Consider the following 10,073-nt stretch of genomic DNA (forward strand, 5'->3'; position numbering starts at 1 on the left):
AAAGCCACCTTAATATAAAACGACAAGTAGGGATGACTCAGAACAGATAGAGGATTGAATGTCTAGGCCATTTCCCCCAGCCCCAGAGACTTGTCTGGCTATAACTATTCCAAGTAATTAAATTTAATATGCAATAAACTGCATTTCTTTTACAGAAGTGTTCAGTTTGCTTGAGAAATTCAAGTTTGTGTATACAGCACCACCTCCTCAATAATCCCAGACAGGGCCAGAGTCCTGAAATATGGATTTCCTTAATTCTACAAGAAGTCAAGTAGGATCATACAATGGTATGTTGCAGTGGTCATAAAAAAAGTTTATTGAGGTGTAAATGCCAAACAGTTGATGCAATCAGCTTACCATAGAGATGTGCAGAATTCATTCAGTTTCTAGTACCAGCTTCAGTGAGCTATTCAACAATTTTCATGATACAATTACTTACTATCATGTACAACTAATGCAGTAGTTCCCAAAAGACTTTATTCACCAGTGGACTGAACTATGCAAAGTTGCACCACATACATGCAGTAACTTAAGTCTAGGTAGGATTGTTATAGCTTACTCCCCAAGCCATCTTTAGAGAAGGGAAGTAGACAGGAGAGGGTTATCTAAAAGTTAGACTTCATCCACTGGAATAAAAAGTCTGAAGTTAGGGCTATAAGATATCCTATAGACTGGGCTCAGAGAGCAGAAACCAGATACGTTATTCCCAGACCCTTTACAAAAATGAGAGGTTGTACACTCTCCATGCACAGCTAATGATGAAATGTTCTTGAAAAGCATTTACAGCAGTTCATTTCTGCGTTTCCCTGTTGTATACATACAAGCTGGATTCCCATTTTGTTGGGCCAATATATTGTCCTTTCTAGACCAAAAGAGTTACTGCAATTAAGATGCCATTTATTCCTCAAATAATGCGTTTTTAAATCTCTGGACTAGTATTTTAGTTTGATCCAGTTAACTACTCCAGTTGTTCAGAGGCAGAGGCCTTAATAGAATTAGTGTTGTGTTGACAAACATCTGTTTAGGTTGCAGCTTGACTGCTACTATATTATGAGCCTGAAGCTGGAGCCAGTTTATTAGTTACTAGGTGCTATAGCACTTGCCTTCCCAGCATCTTCTTTAGTTGTGGGTGTCAGAGGCTGGGAAGCTTGAGCTTCACTTCCAGGCTTTGAAGCTGCTGGTAGTGAGGCCCCTAAAGCATCATGACCTTCTGGCAGCTCTGCCTTCGCACCCATGCTGACCACTGGTTCAACTTTTGTGACATCTCCCTGGCTTACTGCAGAGTCTCCCTCTGTCTGGTCTTCAGAAGGGAGCTGGAGACTTTCGTCCTTTTTCATAACCTTTACTTCTGAGGTCAGGGCAGTAGGCTCCCCATTTTCTTTGGCAGTATCTTCTAGCTCAGTGGCTGCTCCTTCAGTCTTGTGGTCTTCAGATTTATCAGCCACAATGAATCCCTTCTTCTTGCCAAGTTTGCCTCCCATCTTTGGATCTGGATAGCAGGGTCTGGTTAGGTGGAGAGAAGAAGGACAAGATATGGGTGCCAAGCTTCTGGTGTGAGCGTCAGATGACGCTAGCAAACAGAAGTAGTTCCTATTCAAACATACAGTTAACCAAATGAGAAATATATGGACATCACTATAATCCCTCAGCGTAACCTATCACCCTGAAGCATCATGTTTCCAGGAATCATTAGTCATTGCTACAATATTCCTTCAAATAACTCCAGCTTATCACGCAAGTCATCCATGGATCTTAAAGTGCCTGAATTGCTTTTCAAAACAATTTTTCCCATTCTGGAGTAACACGTGGGCTAAACTTGCTGCCCAGCTTGGACAGAAGAGGCTAGAACTGAACTCCAGTCTTTTCCCACTCCCTGTCCAAGGAATGTACAGCTCTCTAGTAAAGCTAACATCTTGCTGCAGCAAAAAGCCAAATTCTGTAGGACTAATGCAAGCCAGTTAGCCACTGGCTAAGTAGTGTCAAAGTAGCTTTGACTACAACTCTGTTGCTATTCAGATGTCATGAGGATTGAGATACTAAGTTAAAGTCTCCCGCCTTATAAGCGGTGTTCTCGTGCTTCAGCTGTTTTCAAGCACAGATCTCTGCAAACAGCGATGTGTGTTGTCTCTAGATGGTTCCATTTCAGATTTGGAGAGTTTACAACTAACAAACTAGTAGAGGCGTTAGTAGAACCAGGAATATGAGAGAGACTGCATTTATTTCTACTTGTGTTTTGTAATTAGCATGAGATGCACACTTAAGAGTCACTTGTTCAGCAAGGGTTACAACACTAAACCCTAACAAGGCATGAATCATTAGGTAGTTAATGAATACTCCAGCACATTGTGACATATGAAGCCAGAAGCCTTCAGCCAACCAGGAAGTTTAATAATCTCTTAATACATACTCTAATAACAATAAGCTGTGATTGGGTATAGGTTACTTCTGCTATTGATAGGAGGATATTTGTTTACTGTTCTGATGGACATCTCCTCCATTGATCTCTTTTGGAAGAGCCAGATATATTTATGCACATATTTTGGGCTACCTTTGAACAGGGCCATCTCCCTTTAACCTGACAGTTTTATTAAGTGATATTTAATTGAGCCAGGAGAAGTCACATTGATTCCCACCCCCCAGTTTGGAGTTACAGCCACTTACACTAGTTAAACTCAGTAGGGGCTCCCCAGACATAAAAGGTAGGCATGCCCTAGGGTAAAGAGAGTCTAGTATAGAGGGGGAAAAGCGTTTATAGCCTAGTTCCAGTGTGCGGGGAGTGGCCACCATAACTTTTATAGACACAGACAGTACCTCAAGTTAGCTGACTTTCAGTTACAACAAGTACCATTTACCTGAGCTTCTTGAAAAGTTTTAGAATTTTAGCGAGCGTGGTTCCAGAACCAGCTAGCTTCCAATTTTAGTTTGAAACAGTCAAAAGCATCCCTTAGTTTTGCTCCTCTCTAGCAAGGCATTTAGACGAACAAAGAGAAAAGTCACCCTGACATTATTTATAGCAGGTGTCAACTGCTCTTCCTATAGGAAGCACAAAATACTTAGCCAGAGATACCCACCTCACCCCCACACAAACACCTCAAGCAACTTTACTTTTATTAAAACAACCAATACCTCTATTGTAACATAAAGCTCAAGCAATGGGAAACCCCAATTTTAATAATTAAGAAAGAAGAGAAAATAACTTTCTTACCAGCCCACAAGGAAAGATACTTTAACAACTTGTGCAAATCCTTCTCAAGCTACCTTTTGGTACTCAGGGTCTTCTTAATAGGGCTTGGTGGCCACCCTCTAACTCCTCCCCAACTCTCTGCACATTAGTTCCACTTAATGAGTGTTCCCTACCCCCATTACATATTCATAGCTCCATGTACTATGAGGCTCATTGGGCTTAAATTAGATGGCCTAGCCCCTTGATTTGTGTAGCTGAGCTGCACTGAATTGTGTGATGAGGTTAATTGATTACAAAGCTTTCCAATTTGTTGAGATATTTCTAAACATGTGGGAAGATGATGGCTACATTGAGTGGATTAGTAATCTCCAACACAGAATGAGCCACTGTTACAGTAAATTATTTGCATTACAATAGCTTCCTACGGAGATCAGGGCTCCATTATGCTAGGCACTGTATATATACCTAGAAAGAGATAATCTGTACCCTGAAGAGATTACAATGAAAATAGGTATGATGGGTGGGAAAACAGAAGCCCAGAGAGGTGCAGGACAAGACCAGTGAAGGTATTAGACTTCTATCTTCATTGATTTAAATAACTGAAATCATTAAATTTACAATTATAAAATTCCATGACCATTGATTTCAATGGAAGTTAAGAGTTTAAATACCTTTGTGGATATAGGCCAAAGTGACTTACGCAAGGTAATAATGCAAATAAGTGCTAGAGCTGGGAATAGAACCCAGCTCTCCTACGTTTCAGGGCAGCAACCTATCCACTAGACCCACACATATTTGGGGGCTTTCACCCTGCTCTCCCCATACACTTTTAGCTGGTTCTGATTCTGAGGCTCACACTGCATTTGCTCATGGAGGTTTCACATACTGTAAATCATTGCATGATTAGGCTCCAAGTATGCAACACACATGCATTATTGATACAAGCTGCTGACTGCTACAAAGATATTGTGCCAGGGAAACATTGCACAGCAGCTCAGGCAGATGCAAACATTGGGAAAAAGAAAAGGAGTACTTGTGGCACTTTAGAGACTAAAATTTATTTGAGCATAAGCCTTCGTGAGCTACAGCTCACTTCATCAGATGCATTCAGTGGAAAATACAGTGGGGAGATGTTTATATACACACAGAGAACATGAAACAATGGGTATTACCATACACACTGTAAGGAGAGTGATCACTTAAGATGAGCTATTACCAGCAGGTAGGGAGGGTGGGGGGAAGGAAGAAAACCTTTTGTGGTGATAATCAAGGTGGGCCATTTCCACCAGTTGACAAGAATGTCTGAGGAACAATGGGGCGGGGAGGGGGGAATAACATGGGGAAATAGTTTTACTTTGTGTAATGACCCATCTACTCCCAGTCTCTATTCAAGTCTAAATTAATTGTATCCAGTTTGCAAATTAATTCCAATTCAGCAGTCTCTCGTTGGAATCTGTTTTTGAAGTTTTTTTGTTGAAGAATAGCCACTCTCAGGTCTGTAATCGAGTGACCGGAGAGATTGAAGTGTTCTCCGACTGGTTTTTGAATGCTGTAATTCTTGACGTCTGATTTGTGTCCATTTATTCTTTTATGTAGAGACTGTCCAGTTTGACCAATATACATGGCAGAGGGGCATTACTGGCACATGATGGCATATATCACATTGGTAGATGCACAGGTGAACGAGCCTGTGATAGTGTTGCACTGGGGTATTGCTCTGAAATGATGGCTTATGATATTATCCATTAACAAACAGCTGCATGGAGCCTGATATCAAACTCTCCTTGCCTGTAAGTGGCACACATCTTACCAAGTTAGCTGCGGTACTAAGACTGTTAAACAAAGGCACAGATTTTCTATGGTATTTAGGCACCCAACTCCTATTGACAGTCCTATTGAAAGCATGAGCTGGTCACTAAGTAGGGGGCATCATGACAGATGCTGTTACTGTACCATTCTTGTGCCTCACTGTCCATCACTGAGGTGAGCATATGCAATGTAGAAAGCAGGACCCCCTCAAATTCCAAATGACTCCCCAGTAGCAGGGACACAGTATGATTAGGGCCCTACCAATTTCACAGCCATAAAAAATGCATCATAGACCATGAAATCTGGTCTTTTGTGTGTTTTTACCCTATACTATACAGATTTCACTGGTGAGAGCAGTGTTTCTCAAATTGGGGGTCCTAACCCAAAAGGGAGCTGCAGGGTGGTAGCAGGTTATTTTTGGGGTCGGGGTATTGCCACCCTTACTTCTGCACTGCTTTCAGAGCTGGGCATCCGGACAGCGGCGGCTGTTGGCCGGGCGCCCAGCTCTGAAGGCAGTCCCCTGCCAGCAGCAGCACAGAAGTAAGGGTGGCAACATCATACTATGTCATCCTTACTTCTGCATTACGTCTGTGTTGCTCCTGGCCAGTAGCTGCCACGCCCCCGCTGCCCAGCTCTGAAGGCTGCACCACTGCCAGCAGCAGCGCAGAAGTAAGGGTAGCAGTACCGCAATCTACCCTACAATAACCTTGCAACCCCTCCCCCTCAACTTCTTTTTGGATCTGGACCCCTACAATTACAACACCGTGAAATTTCAGATTTAAACAAATGAAATAATTAAATTTACAGTTATAAAATCCCATGACCATGAAATTGACCAAAATGGACTGTGAATTTGGTAGGGCCCTAAGTATGATGTATCAATCATGCCCTCGAGCCAATGGCAGAGTCAGACAGGATAAAAGAGATCAGGAGATTCAACCCCAAAACTGAATCCCAAATTTGGTAATGGAAACCCATCTCAGGCATATTGAAAAATACCGCTTTTGGGGGCCTACATATTTTGTTGATCTGGGCTTCCTCAGGCCTTAATATTGCCCTGTTCAGACCCTGCCCTGAATTAAAGTCTGCTACTTCCCTGTGTAACTAGTTTCCCCATATCTAGTATCTGTGAGAATTCTAGTCTCTGGAGATGTCACCCAAGCCCCTTCCAGCAGGGCCCAGGGTCCCCAGGTTAAAGAGGCTACTGGTTTGCTGATTTCTAGTCTCACACTATTGCTTTTAAGTATTTGCAGAGGGGCTTCAATTTAACTAAAGAGTCCAGACAACAGATGATTATAACTGGCCATCAGATATACTTTCTCATCACCACTTTCCATTCCCGGTGTCCCCTTTAACTATTATTTCCATTGAATCCTTTTCCATTTCATAGAAATATTTGACTGAACTACTTAACAGACTTGGAAAGAATGGATTCAGGAATGCAGGGAAGAAAACATTCTATGCCTCTTTACCAGGTACTGCATCTCCACCTTGAGAAGTTGGACACTGAACAGCACGTCAATGAAGGGCTTGAAATTTCATTTGGACACAGTAGTTGCTAATGCAGATTACAGTGAATAAGGCCAATAAGAGAGATTGTGGGCTCAATCCATCCCTGATTTAATTCTACTGAGATCAATGAAGTTATACCAAGGATGAATTAAAACACAAAGGAATTACCAGACTGGATTAGACCCATGATCTCTCTAGTTCAGTTCCTGTCTCCAGATGTGGCCAGCACCAAATGCTTCAGAGAACACTATAGTAGCTAGCGTGGAATAATTTGTCCCCCACATTAGGTCCCATCCTGTCTTTAATAGTTAGACAGTGGCTTACTACCTGAAGCACCAAGTATAATGTCTGTTTCAAATATTTTAATAGGTTTCAGAGTAGCAGCCGTTTTAGTCTGTATTCGCAAAAAGAAAAGGAGTACTTGTGGCACCTTAGAGACTAACAAATATTAGAGCATAAGCTTTCGTGAGCTACAGCTCACTTCATCTGTTTTTTTCCACCAAATGCATCCGCTGAAGTGAGCTGTAGCTCACGAAAGCTTATGCTCTAATAAATTTGTTAGTCTCTAAGGTGCCCCAAGTACTCCTTTTCTTTTTGCAAACATTTTAATGTAATTAATTATGATACCTTTAGATATTTTTTAGAAAGACAACACACGATGGTTATAAACGTGGTGAAAAACAGATGGTTGATGAGATTTGCCCATGTTTTGTAGAAGTGGCTATGTGCTTTTGATTAAGATAAGGAACATATGAAGGTATATTCTGTAACTTTGTTTTAGATTTGAATTTTCTTGCGTGAGGACCAATTGTTAAGGTACCGTCTAGAAGTGTTAAGCCCTGAAATAGCAGCATCATTGTGGTGACATACAAGACAGAATAAGGCATGGTCTTTCTCCCAAACATCATACAACAGATAGGCTAGCAGTTCATAGAAAGTAGAAGAAATCAATGCTCAAGATATTAATACAGAAACATTTATGTGTTTTGCTAAAAGAAAGGATTGAAGGAGGCAGACATGAATAGGGAAGCTACCACAATAGCAGCGCAATATGATACAGGAGTGGTAGAAGGAAAGAAGAGGAGAAACAAGATGTGAGGAAGACACTATTTAGGAGGTTTAAGGCATGGGCTTGACTTTGACATAAGAGAAAGGAAGCCAGAGAAAGGGTGATGATGTTACAGCAGAAGAGAAAGATGAATTTAACTGCAATACTGTAGATAAACAAAAGGGTGGAAAAGAAGGATGGAGGGTGTAGTATTTAAGTTGAGTTAAACCTGCCCCAAGCATTGTTTTTAATTTTTGTCAGAAACTTGACCATGTACGTTGGCATTTTTATTTATTTATTTTAACCTTATTTATTTGAGTTAAACTTGGATCACCAAGTGAGGGCAGAGGAAAAGGATGAGGTTTGTTTTGGGAAGAAGAGAATGTAGTTTAGAGCCTCGCTGTAGGCGTGAGATGAAACTGATTGTAAGGCTCCATTCACTCTTTTGGATTTGCTATCACCTCAGTACTGATAGCAGGCAAAGCCTTTGAGGAGGGGAAAATGGTCAGGCAGAAGAGTTTTTGTTTTGTGTCAGGTGTATTCCAGCAACCAGCATCTGATATGTGAGACATTAAGAGATTTATTGAAATATCCACACTCCATCCCTGCAAGAAAATGCCAACTTGCATGGGCCAATGGCTATCAGACACTAGCTCCTAGCAATCCTCTTGGAAGCATAGCTGTGCCACTTGGACACAGCTGCTACAGCAGACACACCAACAGCCCATGTGTGACACTCTTAGAACTGGCTAAAGTTTTTCAACTCAGACTTTTCTCATAGCTAAGAAAATTGCATTTGCACAAAAAAAAAAAAAAATGACCAGAAAATGTTTCCTTCTTAGTTTTGCTTTTGGATGCATTTTTGCATCTCTCTCTTTTCCCTCCCACCCTTCTTCCAGGGCAGGGGGGAATAAAAGGAGAACAAAAAAATCCCAAAATTGAAAACTACAATTTTTGTTTTGAAAACCAAACCAAAACAAGCATTGTTTTTAATTTTTGTCAGAAACTTGACCATGTATATTGGCATTTTTATTTATTTATTTTATACAGAAGCCACCAGCTTGTGACATGACCAATATCCCTTACCAAATATGTTTCCCAGCTCAACTCTAAGAATAGCTTTGGAGCAGGATTGAGTTTACTGCCAAACCCCACTCCCCCCACATTTGTTCAGTGCAGACATTCCAAGCAGAAATGGAATTAAATACATTAGCTCTCCATATTTATATCTATTTGAAATGCTTTACTAGTGAAGGGCTACAATTCCGACAGATTTAGACACTATATTATCTAAAATGACACCAGTCACCCTCTAAATAAATAAAAAGTTATGAAAATAATTCCCATTCCCTGATTTTCCCTTGACCATTTCCTCCCATGAAGGTTTCATTAAGAGTTAGCTGAACAACACATATTTGAGAACGTTAAAAAACTTGGAGTGACCGACCTCAGGATCTCAAGCAAAGCACATTTCACTCTCCTTCTCCAGGCTTTGTTACAGAACCCAGGCTAACAGGCATGTGGATAATAGCATTTGAGGTAGACATCTCGTAGATGAGATTCTCTGAGCTGATTTCAGGACGCTAATTATAGTGAGGGCAGAATTCTTCTGTGGTTGAAATTCAGTGAAGTCAAAGAAGTTAAAATGGGAGTGACTATGGTCTATTTCATTTTGCTCTATGTCTTTCCGAATTCTAGTGATGTCTGAGGATAGGATCGCCAAGGGACTTGGGTGTCACACCGCTGAACATCCTGGCATCTAAATTTTAGGTGCCTAGAAAAAAAAAAATCACTGGAACAGCAGTGAGGTCCACAAAACCAAGTTAGGTGCCTAGAATACATGGGGAGAGAGTGGCACCGAAGAACATGATCCACAAAAGCCAGCATGTGAGGTAGCTTGCTGCCTAAAAGCAGCCACTGGGAGATACTGAACAGAGGAGTGGGTGCTAAGCCCCACCCCTCTTTTAGGGGTGGGCACCTAGGTGGGGCCTCTAGGGTGGTGACTGTCTCAGCTTAGTGATCTACCACTGAAAACCTGTTGCATGGAATCAGGTGACTTAGGCATCTAAGCTACTTTTTTGAGGGAATGAATTAGACACCTGCCTCACTCCACACAAAACACTTGGAAGAAGAAGAGGTGGTGCTCCCTTTATAACTTTTAGCTCAGTGGTTAGAGCACTCACCTCAGATGTGGGATCAATTGCCCCACCCTGCTAAAGCAGGAGAAAGGATTTAAGCAAGGTTCTCCCATGTCTCAGGTGTGTTCATTAACTGCTGAGCCATGGTATATTGAGCTGGGGGGGGGGAATCCCTCAGTCACTCCTCGTCAAACTCTTGCACTCTTAATAAGTAATGGAAGAGGTGCTTGGGGCAGGGGCCTGGACCCAGGGTCTCCCACTTTACAAATGGGTCCCTAATCACTGGGATTACAACATCATCTCTCTCTCTCTCTCTCAGCTAGTGATTATTTAAGTATTCATCCACCGTGGAATAGTCATTGGGACAAAGAGAAAAAGTGAC

General features: G+C 41.6%; 1 long non-coding RNA gene across 1 annotated transcript; it reads right to left on the reverse strand.

Moving 5' to 3' along the window:
- Positions 1 to 292: 292 nt before the first annotated feature.
- LOC119846703 lies at positions 293 to 3,379 on the reverse strand. Its single transcript, XR_006276675.1, has 2 exons — positions 3,206 to 3,379; positions 293 to 1,570 (listed from the first exon to the last, which is right to left on the reverse strand). It is a non-coding gene; the product is annotated as an uncharacterized LOC119846703 (long non-coding RNA).
- Positions 3,380 to 10,073: the final 6,694 nt, after the last annotated feature.

This window comes from Dermochelys coriacea, chromosome 22 (genome assembly GCF_009764565.3).
Source record: "Dermochelys coriacea isolate rDerCor1 chromosome 22, rDerCor1.pri.v4, whole genome shotgun sequence".
In the NCBI taxonomy this organism is placed as follows: domain Eukaryota; kingdom Metazoa; phylum Chordata; order Testudines; family Dermochelyidae; genus Dermochelys; species Dermochelys coriacea.